Source organism: Monomorium pharaonis, chromosome 6 (genome assembly GCF_013373865.1).
Source record: "Monomorium pharaonis isolate MP-MQ-018 chromosome 6, ASM1337386v2, whole genome shotgun sequence".
In the NCBI taxonomy this organism is placed as follows: Eukaryota; Metazoa; Arthropoda; class Insecta; order Hymenoptera; family Formicidae; genus Monomorium; species Monomorium pharaonis.
Window position 1 is genome coordinate 21,872,518 of NC_050472.1, and position 18,540 is coordinate 21,891,057.

The 18,540-nt window shown below is 31.4% G+C and overlaps 1 protein-coding gene and 1 long non-coding RNA gene across 3 annotated transcripts in view; both read left to right on the plus strand.

Annotated features, from left to right (window-relative positions):
• Positions 1-5,373: 5,373 nt before the first annotated feature.
• LOC105831766 lies at positions 5,374-7,535 on the plus strand. 2 transcript variants are annotated; one of them, XR_004963586.1, is made up of 2 exons: positions 5,374-6,502; positions 7,042-7,535. It is a non-coding gene; the product is annotated as an uncharacterized LOC105831766 (long non-coding RNA). The 2 variants fall into 2 exon arrangements; XR_004963587.1 differs by having other exon boundaries at positions 5,374-6,359.
• Positions 7,536-10,752: 3,217 nt separating this feature from the next.
• LOC105832554 (muscarinic acetylcholine receptor gar-2) overlaps positions 10,753-18,540 on the plus strand; it is a 44,224-nt gene continuing 36,436 nt past the window's right edge. The window contains exon 1 of the mRNA XM_028190523.2: positions 10,753-11,676. The gene's annotated coding sequence lies outside the window, so the exon portion shown is untranslated. The remainder of the gene's footprint in view (positions 11,677-18,540) is intronic.

Here is an 18,540-nt window from a genome sequence, read left to right on the forward strand (position 1 = left end):
TACCCTAATAAAATAAATTTTATGGATGGATATATAGATATAATTATTTATTAACAATAAAGTAACAAATCAAGTATTTGTCCTTTTGCAAATGTTTACTTCGTAAAACAAAGATGAACTTCTTACTTCTACGATAAAGCTCTGATATTTCATTATATCGTTATTTGACAAAAGTATTATTTTTCAATGAATATCTTGATAAAGACGTTGAACTATGCATCGAATGCTATAGTCTCTCGATATAACGTGAAATATAATCTTTACAAATTCATTCTACTTCAAAAATAAGAATATACATATAAATAGATGTAAAGAAAATAATGCAAAAAAGTAAAAACTTATGCATTATAAAATAAATTAACATTTTCACAGATAAATAAAAAATCAATCGACAATATACATAAAAAATGTTTAATTTTAAGATAATAAAACGTTTATTTCTGTCCCTGTTTTTTAAATGCTTTTAATATATTTTAGCCTTAAACAGTGTTTAAAGTTAAAATATTAAAATTAAAATAACTTTCTAATTATTAAATGTTTGTTCCGAAAAAACAAATTTCAAATTGTAGATATTTAAACACTTTTAAGTATTAAAAAATGTTTTAATATCTGCAATAAAAAAATAAACATTTTAATATCTACAAATTAAATGTTTTTTTTACAAATAATAAACATTTTTACGACATATATAAGTTTTATTTTATATTACTATTATTACTAAATAAAGAGTTCTTTCAAAGTAATTTTTATGTTAATCTGTAAAAAATTCTAGATATTAATGAGGATAATGTAGAAAAAAATTGTCTTGTTTTATCTAAAAAAAGTAAACAATTTCTATTGTTATTTTATAATTATTCTCTTATACATTTATACATAATAATAATATTAAAATATAAAAATTATAATATTATGATTATTTATTTAATCAGATTTATCAGATATTTTAACATCGTTTTAATGTCAAGTATTTTAAATTTAAAGAAGTTAATAGTGCACTAATTTTTATAACAGTGAATGCGCTTTTAATACTAAAGAGCACTGCAAATATAGTAGGAATTCAGTATATAGTGCACCAAATGGAGTGCTATATGTATAATTGAAAAGCTGACACGGCGGATGACTTGAAGGAAGTTGCAGTCATGATTGGCCTGCATAATGAAGAAGCTTGAACGCTATTATACTCGATGGCAAGCTTAAAGTTCCACTACGTACCAGTTAGGTACCTTGTGACAATCCTGAAGCGCTGCTCCGTTGAGAAACAATCCCTGTGAAAGTTTGTTCGGGTTATCCCGGTCTTCGGTACGGATGAAACGGTGGACTGCGTATGTGTTTGCATAATTTTCTCCTTTGCAAATTCGTCTCTCGAGAGCTAAGATACTTTAAAATTGCATCAATAATGTGCGAATGCATAATTCGATCTTTTCATGGTGGCAATTTGTTAAATTAATAGAGTAAAAAGTAACGCTTTGCAATGTTCTTAATATAATATGGCAAATATAATTATTAGGATACTTGAGTATTTAATTGTAAATATTTAAAAGACATTTTATCTTAAAACATTATCTTAAGCAACGCAATAAAATTAAAATAAAATATCTGATAACATTTCGTAACACGTGATAAAAATATATTTATAATTATTCCTGCAAGCGATATTTTATGAAGGAATTCATCGAATGAATAAAAATGTGCTTCAGAAATTAAAAAAAGAATAAATGATCTTCGAAGTATAATGCTCGTTAAATTCATCGATAAATTGAGTTATCATTAGATAATAAACTTTATCTTTCTTATCGGGTGTTTTATGAAGCAAAATCCAATACATTTGTGTATTTGTGTGCATAGAATATTGCAAGACAATCCGGTATTTAAACAGTTTTACGTTCTGCGAATTGTTATCTTATAATTACGAGCATTATAAGTCAGATAATTGCCATTCAAATACTTCTGTCTTAAAAAGTCGATTAACGCAGAATAATTATAATAACTTTCATTACTTATCATTACGACTAAAATCAATCTTTCATGACATTGCAATTAAATTAAATATATATAACGTGATAATACATTTTCTATCTTCCTGGATGTGTTCTGGTTAATCTCTGTTTTACTGATTCCCTTTCGTAGTATTGTTTGATTCTGATAAGATTTCAACACGACGGAGCGTGATTGATCAAACAAAAATAAATTTCCATTGAACTCATTTCATAAAATAGCTAGGAAAACTACCGCTTTCTCTGATTGTCTCTAACTCACACACTTTTTTTTTATCAAATAATCTGTTCTTACTAGATCTTAATCTATATGGCAATACCATAGATATCTTAATATGTGTACTTTGTGATTCATGGATGAAAAAATGCTTTGACGTATTCTCATCTTGGAAATTCCCGCTTTTCAATATGTATTCACTCTTTTATACCTTACAGAGAAGTAATATACGTAACAATTTCTTGATTTTTCTGCACAAATGCTTAGATTAGAAACAAATTCAATTCTTTCTCTTCAAAATCGAAACAAATGGCAATATTTCCTGTAGCTTCTATTTTGCTTTGCCTCTTTTTCATAGGATATACGCGTATGTTATTCACGCGCCGGAGAAACTCAAACATGAACCACGTAAATAGAATTACGTTTGCTTGATCGTTTTTGACTTCCATAGAAAATTCCGCTAGGACGAGAGTAAAAAACAATTCGTTTGTTCAAAAATCTGTCAGCTAACAAAATTAAAATATCTATAACAAATAAATTTGCATTTTTATGGGTTTTTTAACAATTTGTAGCTCTAATATTTCAAGTTAAAATAGTATAAATAGAAAGACTATATAGAAACATATTATTTTAAATTATACTTACTCAAAACACTTATACTTATTTAATAATTTACTTATAATATGCACAAACAATTTCAAATAACATCAAATTAAAAAACTAATATATTTAACAATCATTATATATATATGAGCAAGAAAGTTTACTTTTGTTTATACGTACACAAAGAGAAAGATTTCTTTAGATTTAATAAAATTTATTAGAAACAAAGAAATATATGCTTTGGAATAGTCAAACAAAATGATTTAATAAATTAAAGAAATCTTTCTCTCTGTGTATGTACTAATAATAATGTTTTTTATGTATAATTTAATATTTTTTAAAGAATTTGACAATCTTAAATTTCACAGAAATATATTTTTATGTCAATATATCTTAACAGCTATTTAAAGAGCACAATAGAAATGTTTTAGAAAAATAGAAATAATGTGAAAATCAACTGAATTCTATTATCATTTTCTTGATAATCTTTTTAGGGCATAGTATTTCCAAATTGATCAAGAATTAATCCAGACATCATTTCAACACTCATCGACAATTAGATACTCGCGATGAACAACTGATATCAAAAGATACTATTAGAATATTGAAGGATTAAAGGACTTATTAAAATTAATTACAATTTGTCTCGTATCTAAATAATATCCGACATTACAAAAAGCAGCAATAAAATAAGCATCCTTAAAAAAATGAGATTGCCATATTGTTCGATCATATTCTTTGCACTTTCTTTCCACGATTTGCATAATGCATCACAACTTTTCATAAACATTAATAATTGTTCCTTTTCAGACTAACTTGATAGAAAGAAATTATCCTCATGTGTTCTTTTGATGTATTAATAAAGCAACTTGAGATTATGCTATGAAAAGTGCTCGGCTCTTCTTTAATTACTGTAATATCTTTATTACCGACCGCAGCTTATAAAATAAAATTATTTTCTAAAGAATAATCCGATGCAAAGAAACATTATTGTTATTAAATAAAAATGTAAATTAATTCGTCGTTTCAGAATAATTGTCCTTTTTATAATAAGTATTTAATTTAAATAAAGAAAAACACGAAACAAAAGTTTTTACCCAACAAACAAGTTGTAATTATAATTGTTTAACATAAAGTCTCTTTTGACGTTAGCTTTTAAATTTTTGATTGTGTCGAAAGTCACGTACAAAATTCTTTTACAATGTTTTTTTTGTTTATACAATTTCCATTGAAAATAATAAATGCTCTGGTAAATCGCAAAATTTCTATCGTTATCAAAATATCTCTAAAGCGACCAATTAATTAGCATTAACTTTCGATCCGAGTAGTCATTCCACGAGGCTCTCTCGAGTCTCCGTCGCGACGAAATTAAATCAAGATCCGCAAGTCGTTGGATGGTTGAGGCGATGGCGGACATCGTGTTCGAGCAAAAAGGAAACGATGAAATAAAAAGTCCAGCATTTAGCCGGGACCGAAGCCTAATTTACTCATGCCAACGAAGGCGAGTTTTGCTCTGAGGGCCTTTGCAAACTGCCTCCTACATTGCCTACCTTGCTTGCCTCGGTAACATCGATGACGGAAGCTTGGAAATTCGATTATAGAACCGTTTGAAAGCCTCGTCCTCTCTCTTCTTCAGACGTTCCATTCGCGAGGTGCATAAGCAATTAAATATACGTATGACGCATATGATGAATAAAATAGTTGATGTAAATATTATTTGGTGATATATTTATTGGGCCATTTAATATTGTGAACAATTTTGCTACTTTGAAAAGATGGGGATACGATACACAATTACTCTACCGCAGCAATTATTGGCTAAATTGAAAAACAACTCGTACTTCAATTATAATTTTTACTTTAAAAAATGTCACATCTTAGCATTAGCTTCTTACGCTAAAATAATTTATAAAATTTCTTTAATTTAAAAACATGCTATTATTTATGTCTTTTAAATAAAAAAATTTTTGTCAAATACGTTGCGGGAAACTTGTTTAAGGTTGACCTAAAAACCATAGCTTTCAATGCCGCATATGTTCTTATCTGATTTCTTCAGATGAGATGCATTTGCATTGAATCGAGCATATTCTTGGAAAACCTAACTTATATTGAAAAGTACAATGGCTGTGCAAGAGATATACCGTTGCTGATAAATTGAATTTTAATATAGGTTTGTTATATGTACCAAAAGTTTCAATACTGTTTTAATATTTAATTTGTATATTGCATAACAACATAATATATATTTATCTTTTTATATTTCTAGAAAAAAATTTTGTACCTTTAGGAAAAATTGTTTTACTTAAACAAAGAAAGTACGAAATATTTAAGTACTATTAAGAGATGCCTTAATTACATTTAGTGTCTAAATCTTTTTTTAGTATATTTTATTAAAATGTTATAAAAATATAAATATATAAAACTTTATGTATATTTAATTTATTGATTTATTATATGCTACTCATACGATGGATATTATATCTTTTTATGCAATCCAAATCACATAGATTTTTATTAAAATAAAAAACAAATGATCTCACGTCTCTACTACATCTATTACGCTTTTATTTCTAAATTAATGGTATTGGTCACCATTCTGATTAAGCACTAAAAGGTTCAATGTTGATTTCGTCATTTCGCAATCGCGACAATCACAACGGTACTATTCAGGGTTAAGCGAAGTTAAGCACGGTCATACAACTTCCTTATATCTTTCTATCAGTGCAAGAGAAAAAGGGGATCGTTCTTTAGATGACCAGGGTGGTCTTTGTATCTATACGAGTAAATATTAGCAGAGGATGATGAGAATCTCCCCCCTCTCCTTCTTACTTTCTCCTTCCTCTTTTCACCGACGTCAAACCCGTGGACGTCTTCCTCACTCCGACGGATCCGCTCATTCCGTCGCGACGTCATTCTAGAGGCTTTTACCTGTTCTCTTTAAACCGACCGAATCTCACCGAAAATTCACTCTGATATTACCTCCATTCAAGTATGCTCTCACGACGGCGTCTTTTCTCCTGTGTGGTAGACAAAAATCTCGACAAATGTTAATATTCGTTCCAGAAATCGAATTCAATGTTATTTTGTGACATAAGTTCTGCAATAATTGCGCTGCAGATATTTGTGTGATTTTAATTGTAATTCATGCTGATAACAATCTATTAGCATAGCTAAAAAGGTAAATATAAGCAAATTTCTAATTAAATTCTAGTTTCTACTAGAATATTTCAACTTTAGTGTTAACATAGTTAAATTTTTTTTTCTAAAAGATTTGGAATGTTAAAATTGTTTTTTCTATTCGCTAATATCCCGAGACATTAATAGCATTAAGGTTGTCTGTGCCACTTGTGCCGTTTTACTAAGGTGCATGAAACGTACCTAGCCTGTCCCCACGGGGCACACCTGTCTCGCGAGAAGCGTTCGATGAAGATCGTGTGCGATTGAGTACTGTGGTCCAAAATTAACCCCGATGCACGAAAAGCACGGAGTATAGCGTAGTGACGTCAGGAACGACGTAGGTTCCATGAAGCGGTTCCTCGTTTTAGGTAGGTCGAATAGAAGCACACCCGCGCCTTAATGCGAGGTGCCCTAACACGTTATTATTCGTGCAGTCATTGCCATCCAAGGACGTCTCGATTTGGCCGTAATAAACGTTCCAATTTTGTGAAGAGAGATTATTTTTTTATATGTGCGTATGCAAATTATATAACTAAAAATTATTTCTTATATACTTAGGCGAAAAGAATAATTTTGTTAAAGTATATTTAAAAATTGAATTAAGTACAGATCTAAAAATAATTTTGTTGGACTATCAAAATAATTATGTAAAAGATTCAAGCACGATGAGCAATAAAAAGTTTTGACATTTTTGCAATTAGTTTAGACGTACTACATAATTATTTGGGTCGTTTAACAAAATTATTAAGAACTATATCTGTATACCTAAATTTTTAGATACTTTAGCAAAACCTTTTTGTGTACGCAAAATTACTTAAAATTTTGAGATATCTGTAATAATTATCCAATTATCTCTTTCGTTTACTTTGCTTATTTGTGTTTCACTTGGATATTGAATGCATTTCGAGGACGTCTGGAAAAGATTATAAACGACATTGACCAACAACTTTGCTTAGTTTTGTATTACAGTTTAATTAGTACTTTAATGTGATATACGTATTATGATGTTTCATCTGTTACTTTGTGTAATAGAATTAATTTTGTGCAAAGGTCGATTGTACATCACGTCAAGCTTTGACAGTCAAAGGAAAGGACACACTAACAGAAGCTTTGTGTGCAGTGACTGTTATCAAGTACGGTTGTTGCGATTGCACAGGCTAACGTGAAACGCATTTTCCAAAGCAGTTTATCAAATAAATCGATATACAACCAAACTAACCGAACAAAGTTTTTTTGAACTTTTTTGTGTAAATTGTACAGTGCTATACATGATAAATTAACAAATAATACAATTTAACAATTTTAAATATATGAAATGTTCTTATATTTCTTAATCTTATTGTATGTTTTTGTATTTAATATTTGTCTGCGATTTTACCTTCTATTTTTAGATGATTTTAAGTTTTCTAATTTATATTACTTATTAAAAAGTTATAAACATTTAAAGATTTCTTTATCAGTTATTATAATAATTATAATAAATACTTAAAAAAAAGATCGACAGCCATTAATCTGACAAATGAAAATCTTGCAGAAGAAAAAAATTTTACTTGTTATACTTATTAATAACACTTGTTATAGTTATTATAACAATTTATAGAAAACTTTGAACATTTGTAACTTTAATAAGGCATTTTGAACATAACTTTATACGAACTTTTTTTACTTATTCGACTTCATTATCATGTTGTATAGATTTGACTCCAACCTTTCCAAACACCTTGTATAACCTAAATTTAGATATTATAGCATCTCCCCAATACAAGTAAGTATTATTGCTAGAATCAATATCATCAATGATAGTGCAGTCGACAATATATGTCATCATGAGATAATGTTTAGCAATATCTTTTCCTATATTCATATATCTCTTTTTAACATATTCCCTCCTCTTCCTCCTCCTCTCTCTGTCTCTCTCTCTCTTTATGATAGGATTAATATTTTAAAAATATTATCTTTAGAAATAAATTTATTTAAAAAGAAATTTAAATTTATGCCTTGTTACTTTATTTTTATATAGGTATTAACATTATTTTAAAAATCAAATACGGTGATTTAGTTTATTTAGTATTATACATGTTTAGATTTGTATTTTTTGTGTTTTTGGCGCAGTTATATAAAAATGGCATTTGTTTAGAAAAAAAGCCCAAACTACAATATGCTTTAAAAATAATATAGGAAAAAAGCAATGCCATTTTTATGAAAACGCTCTGATAATAACGTTAAAAATACAAAAAAAAAAACACAAATTTAAACATACAGCACCACTCTAAACAAACCAAATTGCTGTACCTATATTATTTTCAAGACAATGTCAAATGTCTTGAAAATAATGTTAAAAGTTTATCGTCGACTGTATTCTGTATTATTAAAAGTTCCAATAAAGAAATATTAATTGGAGAATGCAGCAATTAGACAATGACAAAGTGTGCTAAATTCTGATTGATTTATTTTAATGATAGTTCCCATCGCCTTATCTAATCGCTAGTTTGCTCTCGTTCTTCAGCTCTGTGTTCGTAAAGTTGGCTCCAGCCGCTCATCCATAACACAAGTTTCCTAATGCAAACTTGCCTTTAACAAACTATGAAGTGTCAATGGATTAGCGAGCGGCCGATACGCCACATAATTTGGAGAAGAAGACGCAGCTGCAAGGAATATAAATCTGTACGACAATGTGTATGCCCATTCTACGCGGTTACTGCACCCGTTTTAATAAAGAAACTTGCAACTCCATAATAGCTCTATAACAAAACTACGAATCGCTGTTGTAAATAGTTGTCCGAAGATTTTCCACAATTTTATCCCGTAAACAATTCTTGTGTAAAAGATTTTATCTGCTTTGCCGCGTTGCAATATGGTTGCATAATTTGTATAAAAATATCTGAAATTCATATATTATAGAAATTGATTGCTTATAAAATATATATTTATTTATCTCAGGCAAATGTTTCAAAAAAATATTTTAATTTAGAGCACAAAAATGTCATCTATTTTTGAGAAATTTTTTAAACTAGAATGAATAAAAAATACTGTAAATTATTAAAATAATGCAGTTTTTATGAACAAATATCAATTTTTTTTAAACAAAACAGATTGAATTTAACATACATACAAAATAAGTTATAATTTATAAATTTCGCATTAATCTTAGTTTATGCGATAAATACATTCTTATATGTATATGCAAAAGTTGAAATTGGAAGAAGATTGAAGCAGCTTCAATAGTAGCTTTAGTAGTTTCTGAGAAATCATGTCTCAACTAATAAATATTTAGCCATACCAACATTTGTACATATTTACTAAGTATGTAGAAGTAGATGTGTAGAAAAATATGTGCAGCAATTTTCTTTAAAAAAGTTTCATAAAAACAAGTTAACTTTATCATGCTTGATCTAATATTTTATACAAATAAATAACTTTTTATCTTTATAAAAATTACAAGTGCTTTCAATTACAAATCTCTATCCGTTATCTAATTGTTATCTAATGATCAAATAAGATATTTAAAAATATAAATGTACAAGATATTGCAGTGTATCCAAGACGAAAATATTTCGTTATCAATTAATATAATTAATATAATCAATATATATCTTTGTTTTATATAAGCTGCCGAATCTATGGTCAAATCTCAAGTAAGTTTACAAATAGTTTCAAATTATATATGTGCTATTAATTATCTTTGTACTTTAAATTCTCTTTGATTTATTATATATTATAGTAAGAAATAGCATTATAGTTAATATTTAGTGACATTATAGTGAATATTTCGCTTGTAATTCGAAACAAATTTGAAACAGCACAACGTTCTGATCGCATGGAGTGAAAGATAATCCGGATAATCAAATGTTGACATAATGTAGATAGATATAATCCCGGAAATATCCCGTTCAGGGCAATATTAATAATATTATACGAAAAGTATATGTTGAACTATATGCTACAGCAATAATAGATTTGTCGTAAAAAATGAAATTTGTAAAGGATTTTAATAATTCAAAATCTTATAATTAAATCTTAAATCTCATAATTATCAAGATTTCGACAATTATTGTAAAATGAGAACACTAAAAAGAAGAATTTGATAGAACAATAATCAAGCTTTTGTAAAATAATTTTAATTAAATGTTTTGTCAATATAATCAAATATTTAGTAATTATATTTTTGTCTTCCAAAATTGTCTTGTAAATTTTTTAAAATTTATAAAACATCTTGTTTCGTATCTTCTTCGGTATAGTGAAGAAAAATGTAATATTTCTTTAAACCTGTGTTTGTATCAACAAAACAAAATATTAATAGCAACCAGTAATAATTAAACTTCTCTCGATAAAGTTATTATTACTGTAATAATCAATTTACTAAATATTACTAAATATTTGATATATGTAACTGAATATTAAATAAATACTATTTCACTAAAGCTAAATAATTATCATCTAAGTCCAATTATTATTATCATCGAACTTTTTTTCAGTATATAAACACCTTTTTGTATTGCACAGCATCACGAATATTGCATTAATTACAATTACAATAGGCTACAAGTGGCAATCTCGCGCGACTCCGTCGCGATCGAGTAGCTCGCCGTTAATCGAAATACTTTAGCGGCGTCGAGAGTCGCCGATGATTATGAGGGAAAGTAGGTGAATTGATAACACCCGACTCTATATGAGAAACGATTCATCCCCCTGTAGACTGAAAAGTGGCGAACGTTCCTGCGCAAGCGTGCGTCTCGGAACGGGGGGTTGACGACGGTACACGGCGTCGCGACGCTCGCCGGCGCTCACTTGAATCCTCGCCGCGTGTTCGTCGGGCGATTCGCCTTGAAAGACCGTGTCCGAGAGACGAGAGACAGTGGGGAAGGAAGTTTCGGCCGGCTCGCGGCACGAACGCACATCGATCGCGGATCGATGCTACGCGCAAAATCCATGTCGTCACGACGATCGATCGAGACGCACGTGACCTACCTGTTCCTCCTCGAGCTAGATCACGATTGTCCGCACGTATCCCGTGCGAATACGTAATGCTGCGCGAGAGTGCCGAGGGGAGCGAGTGAACACACGGACAGGACGTGGGTCGAAGGCGCGACGGCCGGAGGGACGTCGGGCGCGGAAATGCCTCGGTGGATTGTGGCCATCGAGTGTCCGGTGATTTAACGGCAGGGTTTCACCCCTTCGCGAGCTTCCGTCGGACACCCACCCCGGATTGCGAGCCGGCCGAGCTGGCCCCGTGTACGCCTATCGCCAAGGACGATCGCGCGCTATTGTTGAACGCGGATTACGGTCTAGGACGATCAAATCGATTGGAGTGGACGCGGTGATCTCCAGCGACGATCGTGGACGATCGCGGACATACACGCAAGAGCGCGCTCGAAAGGGACGCTCGAGGGTAGTGCTCGGGACTGCTTTTACCGGGATTCCTGCTGAACTTCGAGTGACTCTGCCGACTGACTCTAACCGAATCATCGATGTGCCAGCGCCGCGAAGCGACCCACGACCGTCGGTCGTCACGCCGTGAGGTGACAGTCGTCGCGTGCCGTTCGGAAAACCTGGCGCCGCCGACGCGTGCACGGATAATGGAAGTAAGAACTCGCGTTCGTGCGTCCGCGTGGAGCACTAAGGGTTGAAGTTTCGGAGTTCCGGTGGCCTACTTCGGCACTGTCCTCCGGACGGAGGGCGCGCGAGGTGAGGTTTATTACTTGCTTACTTGTTGCCGTGCCTTCCGGGCGGGGATATCCGATCACGTCGATTATCCGAAGAGGCGAGATTTTCGGCACGTCGACGTTCTATCGCCGGAGACAATGCGATGATTAATTCGAAGGATTAATTAGAAGTCGTTCTATTTTTTTTTCCTATATATGTCTAGTTAAAAATGCGAATTTACCTTGAAAATTGGTGTGTTAATTATTTTCACTGAAATGTTTGTAATTTAAGTGTGAATTATAATAAACTTTGGTGAAATAATTTTTACTGAATATTTAATTAATATAATCAGATATTATATAAAAACTGTTGACTATTATTACGTCTTGCTACTATTAATGTAATTACTAAATATTACTAAATATTTAGTTATATTAATCAAACGTTTGATTAAAATTATTTCATCAAAGCTTGGTTGCTATTATTATTGAACTCTTTTTCTAGGTATAAAATAAAAAGATTTGCTTTTATCCCGCAATTAAATTAGAAGCATTTAAATTTGTTATCTTTCCGAAAATACGCTAAACATAAAAAAATCCAAATTTTTATTTCGTAATAATCAATCAAAAATGATAATCTTGATCTTATAATTTCAATAAGTTTTGTCTCTTTAAGAATAATGAATCGAAATGTTATATTATTTTCTTGCAAGTATCTTTTACAAGCAATATGTCTTAAACCATAGATAAAAACAAAATTATATATTTAATCGGGCATAATTAATGATTAACATCAAATTTATCTTTTATTTCACTTTGATCACATATTAGATGTAATAATGTAGTAAGAAAATAAGTTGTAGACATTTTTAACAACTATTTAAATCGCACGACACAAGAGATAAGTTAAAAAGTATATAATATTTGATCTAGAGTTTAAATGTCTTATGTCCAACTGACGTTGTTCACAATTCAGTTTCCAGTTCGCCGCACAGTTTTGCAGTTCGTCGCGTTGTTGCACTTCATATTTTGTTCGTACTACACGTCATGTCATAAAATATAAATAGGCTACCGATATAATGTGACAGCGACGTTGTAATCGGCCTCACCTCACAGCGAAGCATGCAATATGAGAAATACACATATCGCGTACTCGCAAAAATATTTCATGTATTCCAAACATCATTACACTTGCTAGGTATTCCTATTGAAATACCTTGCGAAATTTAAAAAAAACAAATCTGAATATAATTCATATGTACACTATTGTCAGGAAGTTTTTGGACTGACGCTATATTTGCTATTATTTTTAAAGTTTAATATTACCTAAAATTAGATTTTGTTTGTTAGATTTTGACCGAATTGTTAATAATGTTCTATAAGTCGAGATCCAATAATCAAAACTTAATTTGTATTTATATAGTAATCTACTTTGAAAATAGTAACATATAAATCCTTGGTCCTTTCTGACCGTAGCACATATATTTCAATTTTCTACCTTGATTTGAATCCTTCGCTTCTCTTATTTGAATCCTTATCATATTTGCTCAATCTAATTGTCTTAAAAAATAATTAAACGTTTATTACACTTGCTCGATCTCATCGCGTCGGATTCACTGTCAATGCGAGAGAATTGTACCATCCTGTCTAACGTTAGATGTACGGTGCGACGGAATCACACGAGTTTTAAAACCATCCGCAAGAGTTACAGTCTCACGCGATCGCAGCAACTGCCGATGTAAACGAACTTTAGATCGCTTTATTCTGCTCGGTCAAGCGGCATCGAGGTCGTGACTGACAGGCCGAGCGGGTTTCGAGCAGGAAAAAAAAGAGAATCTCTGACAAAATATGGCTATCGCGATTGTCCTGTGAAGAGGCGCATTATCGGATCTGCTTTTTTTTTCTTCTTTTGCCCTTTTTTCGACGCAATGGCCATGACCTACGATCGACTGATCGTCAGAATCGATAAAACGCGATAGTAATCAGCTCAATGTATCGTGCTGTATTCGAAACATGCTGCATTGTCACATATCGTCCATCATCGCTCATGTGAAGTCATTTCAAGAACGAGATACGAATGCGATTTGTACCTGTCTGGTTGGCTTCTTATTAACGTTACGTAATTGGCACCAAATTGATGGAAATAATATGTTTAACGTTTGGAATTAATTATATAAACCTGAAATAATAAAATAGTAGCAGTTGAAGAAGATATTAATTCTTATTTCGATTAATTATTAATAATCGAAATTAATGTTTCATGAATATTTTAATGAGATTATGTTCAAATTATAAACTTGTATGCACGAAGTGATCATTAGTACTGTATTAGATTCTTTTTCCCTTCATAGAGTGCTGTATCTCTCAATTTTTTTATCAGCAAGTGTAAACGAAGGGTATTCATACGAGAGATTATTGGAGAATGATTGTGATTGTCGAAGGATTCTCGTTAGCGTGTCCTTTGCTCACCTTTGGTAGGACGGTCGATAAATATCGATTAGCTTATACTTTGTGGATGTACAAACCTACACCTACATATTTTCTTGTCATGGCCATTCGCACGATGAGTACTCATGATCCGAGAAGAGTTACTTTCCCGATAATACGATAAAATTATGAGCAATCAATAATGCTGCGTTCGACAAATAAAAAATAAAAATGTATTTTAATCCAAATTTAATAAACGGAAATATAAAATTTTTTGGATGATTGGTTATTGAAATTGATTATTGAAATATTATTGAAATTGGTTATTGAAATATTATTTTATACTTTTCCTTATTTTTCAAATGCTATATATATATTTTTTTTTCTCGATATTCTTATATTATATAAACAGACAGTTCGCAAGTTAATTTACTTTTAAGATTAATATTGATTTTTTGAAAACTAGGATAATTTATCGCGTATACGATAAAACGCGTAAGGAAGTTTAATATTTGCACTTGTAGTACTTTCAGCACCGTTTTCAATGTTACCGAAAACTGTGTCAGGTAAAATTTGCTTGGCATTGGCGGAGACACGTAATATAACACTTAAATCTTTTCCGAGGTCATGGATCTTGAAACTACAAGAGATTAATTGCGCAAAATTTGCAGTTTTTCTTCTTAAAATATGAATGACAATTTCATTTGTTTTTAATTTACTTTAGAACCTGTCCCATTTTTTCTAAAAAAAAAAAAAATCCTGTGAAAATCACTCGATTGCGTTTAACAATAAAGCTGCTATGCAACGGTTCTATTGCAAAAATCGTTATAACATACAATATTTGATAGAATACACAAAGGTGAATCGCGGAATTTGTTAAGAACAAAAAGTTCACGTTTCTGGAAATATTCGCATACGTTCGCGAATAGAAGTGATTCGATAAAATCTGTTTCAATTCCCATTGACAACCTTGTGTATCAAATATTCCAACGTGATATAGAATGTTGAATGTTTTTATGTGTCATCTGATGCATACATATAATTTTTGATAACGACATGATATTTTATATGTAAACATTTGAAAAATAAAATGTGTGTGTATCCGTATAAAATATTGAGATCTAGATATACGTAAAGTAGAAAAAAATTGTATCTTGAGGAAAATAATTTTTAGTGATTATGAAAAGATATCAATACAGTTTTATAATAAAGCGAAAATGTTTAAATAAAACACTTGTAAGACATAGTTTTGATTAAACTTCGTTTTAAAACAAAAATAAAATTTTACGTGTCAGAATATCTATATATCTTGGAAATTGTTCAATTTTCGAAAATATTGATTGGCTGACAAGCTTTAAAAATTGATTAAAAATTAATTGTGGAATTATATAAGCTGAAATGGGAAAACGGTACGTTTTAAACGTACCTTGTATGTTCATTAGTAAATACCATTGCCTTTATTGCGCAAATTATACACGTGGCATCTCATCCCCGTTCTCCAAGCATCGCACCATCTAAACGCGAATCATGCACTATGAAAACCGGCGACCGAATTCATTTGAATACCGCGTTTAATTTCGCATGCCGTATCATAACTATCCCGGCAATAAGCATCACACTGAAGATTCGCATCCGTGAACTCTGAGGCAAGTTTGATTTTAAACGAATATTTCTTACAGACGGCACAGCCGTATTTACAGAACGGCCGTCGATGTTGTTAACGCGTTGCATGCGTGAAATATTAAAACGTTATTTGCGCTACAGTTTAATCAGACTTCGCACTGACAGGGTTGTTAATATCGTATGTGACGGATAACTGGCGGTTTAAATATTCATCGACACATTGCGGTACAAAGTGCTCGCAGTACCGTGAGAAATACAGGGGCGAGTGTCTTTGCGCGGAAATATGTGAGCATGACGAGCAACCGTGAACTGCTAATTTCGCGGAGTTTCATGTTTAACGTGGCGTACTTCCTGCACGAGGCGAAGGTGATGAATAAATTCTTCCGCGGTATCTCCAGACCACAGAGTTATGAATTAAATAACAAGTCCGTAATAGTATCTCTTGTTAAGTATATTTAACTTATTGTCGCTAAGTGAGATTTAATATGTAAAAGAACACTTTATGTCACGATACACATGTGTGCGTATTCACATGTGTTTTGAAATAGTGCATAGAATTTTCAGTTGGTAATAGAAATCTCTAATTTCTCTAAATCAGGGTTTTCCCAATTTATGTGGATTGCGATTTGTCTAGCATCAGGAATTATGAAAGAGCAAGAGAAAAAAAGTGAATTATTTACTTGTTTTATTTTATTTCTACTTTTTAGTCTTTTATTGAATATAACTATACAAATCTGTTTTTACCAACATATGAAGTGTAAAGATTTGGAGCACGTATTTATATTTTATTTCTATTGATAATATTTTTGACGTCACATTAAAATGAACTATTTTTATATACAAAGAGTTCAATAATTGTAGTTTATTTCAAAATTTGGTTTCGATTTCTGTCATGGCTAAGAAAAATTTTCGTGAACCATCAAAAATTGATTGATCACGACGCACGCTTTAAGAATCTCTGCTTTAAACGATAGAATTTCCATTTTCGTTCAAGGTAATTGCTTAAGACTTTACAGAGTATATAACCTTTTTTGCAGAAATCTAATTATTTAGCCTGCAAAAATGAATGCATTAGAAAGGGTTATTTGAGTATTAGCATTTTTCATATCTAATACGTTATTATATGCCTCTATTTTCTATTCTTTACATTTAAATATTTTTATACACAAGTTTAAATATATAATTGGGAGCAAAATGAATTAAAAATAGAGACGGAGAGAGGGAGAGAGAAAGGAAAAAGGAATTAAAAATGTTCAAACTCTCTTACTCTGGATATTAAAGTTCGAATATGTGCCTAACCATTCATCTACACATATTTCCCCGGATATTCAATGTTCGCTTCAATCGACTCTCTTGGAACTACCGGGGCACCGGACGTGAAACGCAAGGGGATACGAAAATCGATGTGCACGGGTAAAAGTTTCCGTGTCTCGGCCACGGTTCCCGCGGTTCTCGTTCGAACGAGAGAAGACGAGACATCCGACGAGTAGCGAGCGGGCCAATTTGACCGACGTCGAAACGCAATTACCAGCGACGTCGGCGCCGGCACCATCGGCGGCGCATCGCAACCGAATTCGTTTCGCGCGCGCACATTTACCGTGAGAAAAATCGAAGAAAACAATTACGATTACCTCGATATACCCGGGCGGCGCGGCACAGCCGGGGCACATTTCGCGAACTGGACGATAACGGGCACGAGAGGCGTCGGCACACGCCAACCTTTCGTGAATCGCGTTTAACCCAATACGGGAAAAGCGCGTCACGAATGGTCTCGGGAATAACAAGTAAGGGACGTGTTCTGGAAAGCAAGAACGTTACGAACAGCCTCATAAAAAATGATGTTTGTGTTGTCCGTAGGAAACATTCCATACACGTTTATTTCTATCCATTATATTTCAAATGTACCTCGCGCGAAAGAAGCATAGCTCCTAATCGCTATAGAATTTAAAAAAAAGTCATATTTTATATAAATATTGTCTTTTGACACATAAATTTAAATATAAACTATTTTTAATGTTAAAAAACACGTAATAGAAGAGCTTGATATAATAATAATCACAAATTTTAATGGAATAATTTCAATTAATTTTTAATTTAATTAAATAAACAAATATTTAGTAATATTTAGTAATTATATATTTATATCAATAGGATCAATAGTAATATAGTAATCAAACATGATAATAACTAATCGGTTACTGAATTAACGATTATTAAACAGTTACTATTACTATAAATTAAACGTTTAATTGAAATTGTTTTACCTTTTATAACTTATTTATGTTACTTTAAAACTTAGTAATTATATATATTTATATATATATATATACATATAAAAGCTTAATTGTTATCAAAATCAATTTTGATAATAATCGACGATTAGTAAATTAAGTGACATTTTTAAGATAATTTTTCCATGGATTAAGAAAAGTGGACCTTTAGTTGCAAATGTTAGTAGCTCAAAATACTTTGAAAAATTCATAGCTGTAATATTACAATGGAGATTTGTGCTTCTGCTTCAAATTTGAATAATAAGTATGGTAATATATTAGCTAGCTAGAGAATTAAATTTAAAAAATTTATTATTTGCGATTATTTTAACAATTATGAAAAGAGACTAAAGTAAAATTCTTACATATTTATTTAACACGGAAATAGCACATAAATTACACGAAAAGAATGGCTTTACCGCAGCATTAAAAAATTAGCACGCACGCACGCACACACACACGCGAGCGTGCGCACACCTACACGCACAGATTTAAAAATAATTTTGTTGAACTATCAAAATAATTATGCAGGACACAAGATGAGAAAGATTGCAAAAAGTTTTGACATTCTACCAATTCATCTTATT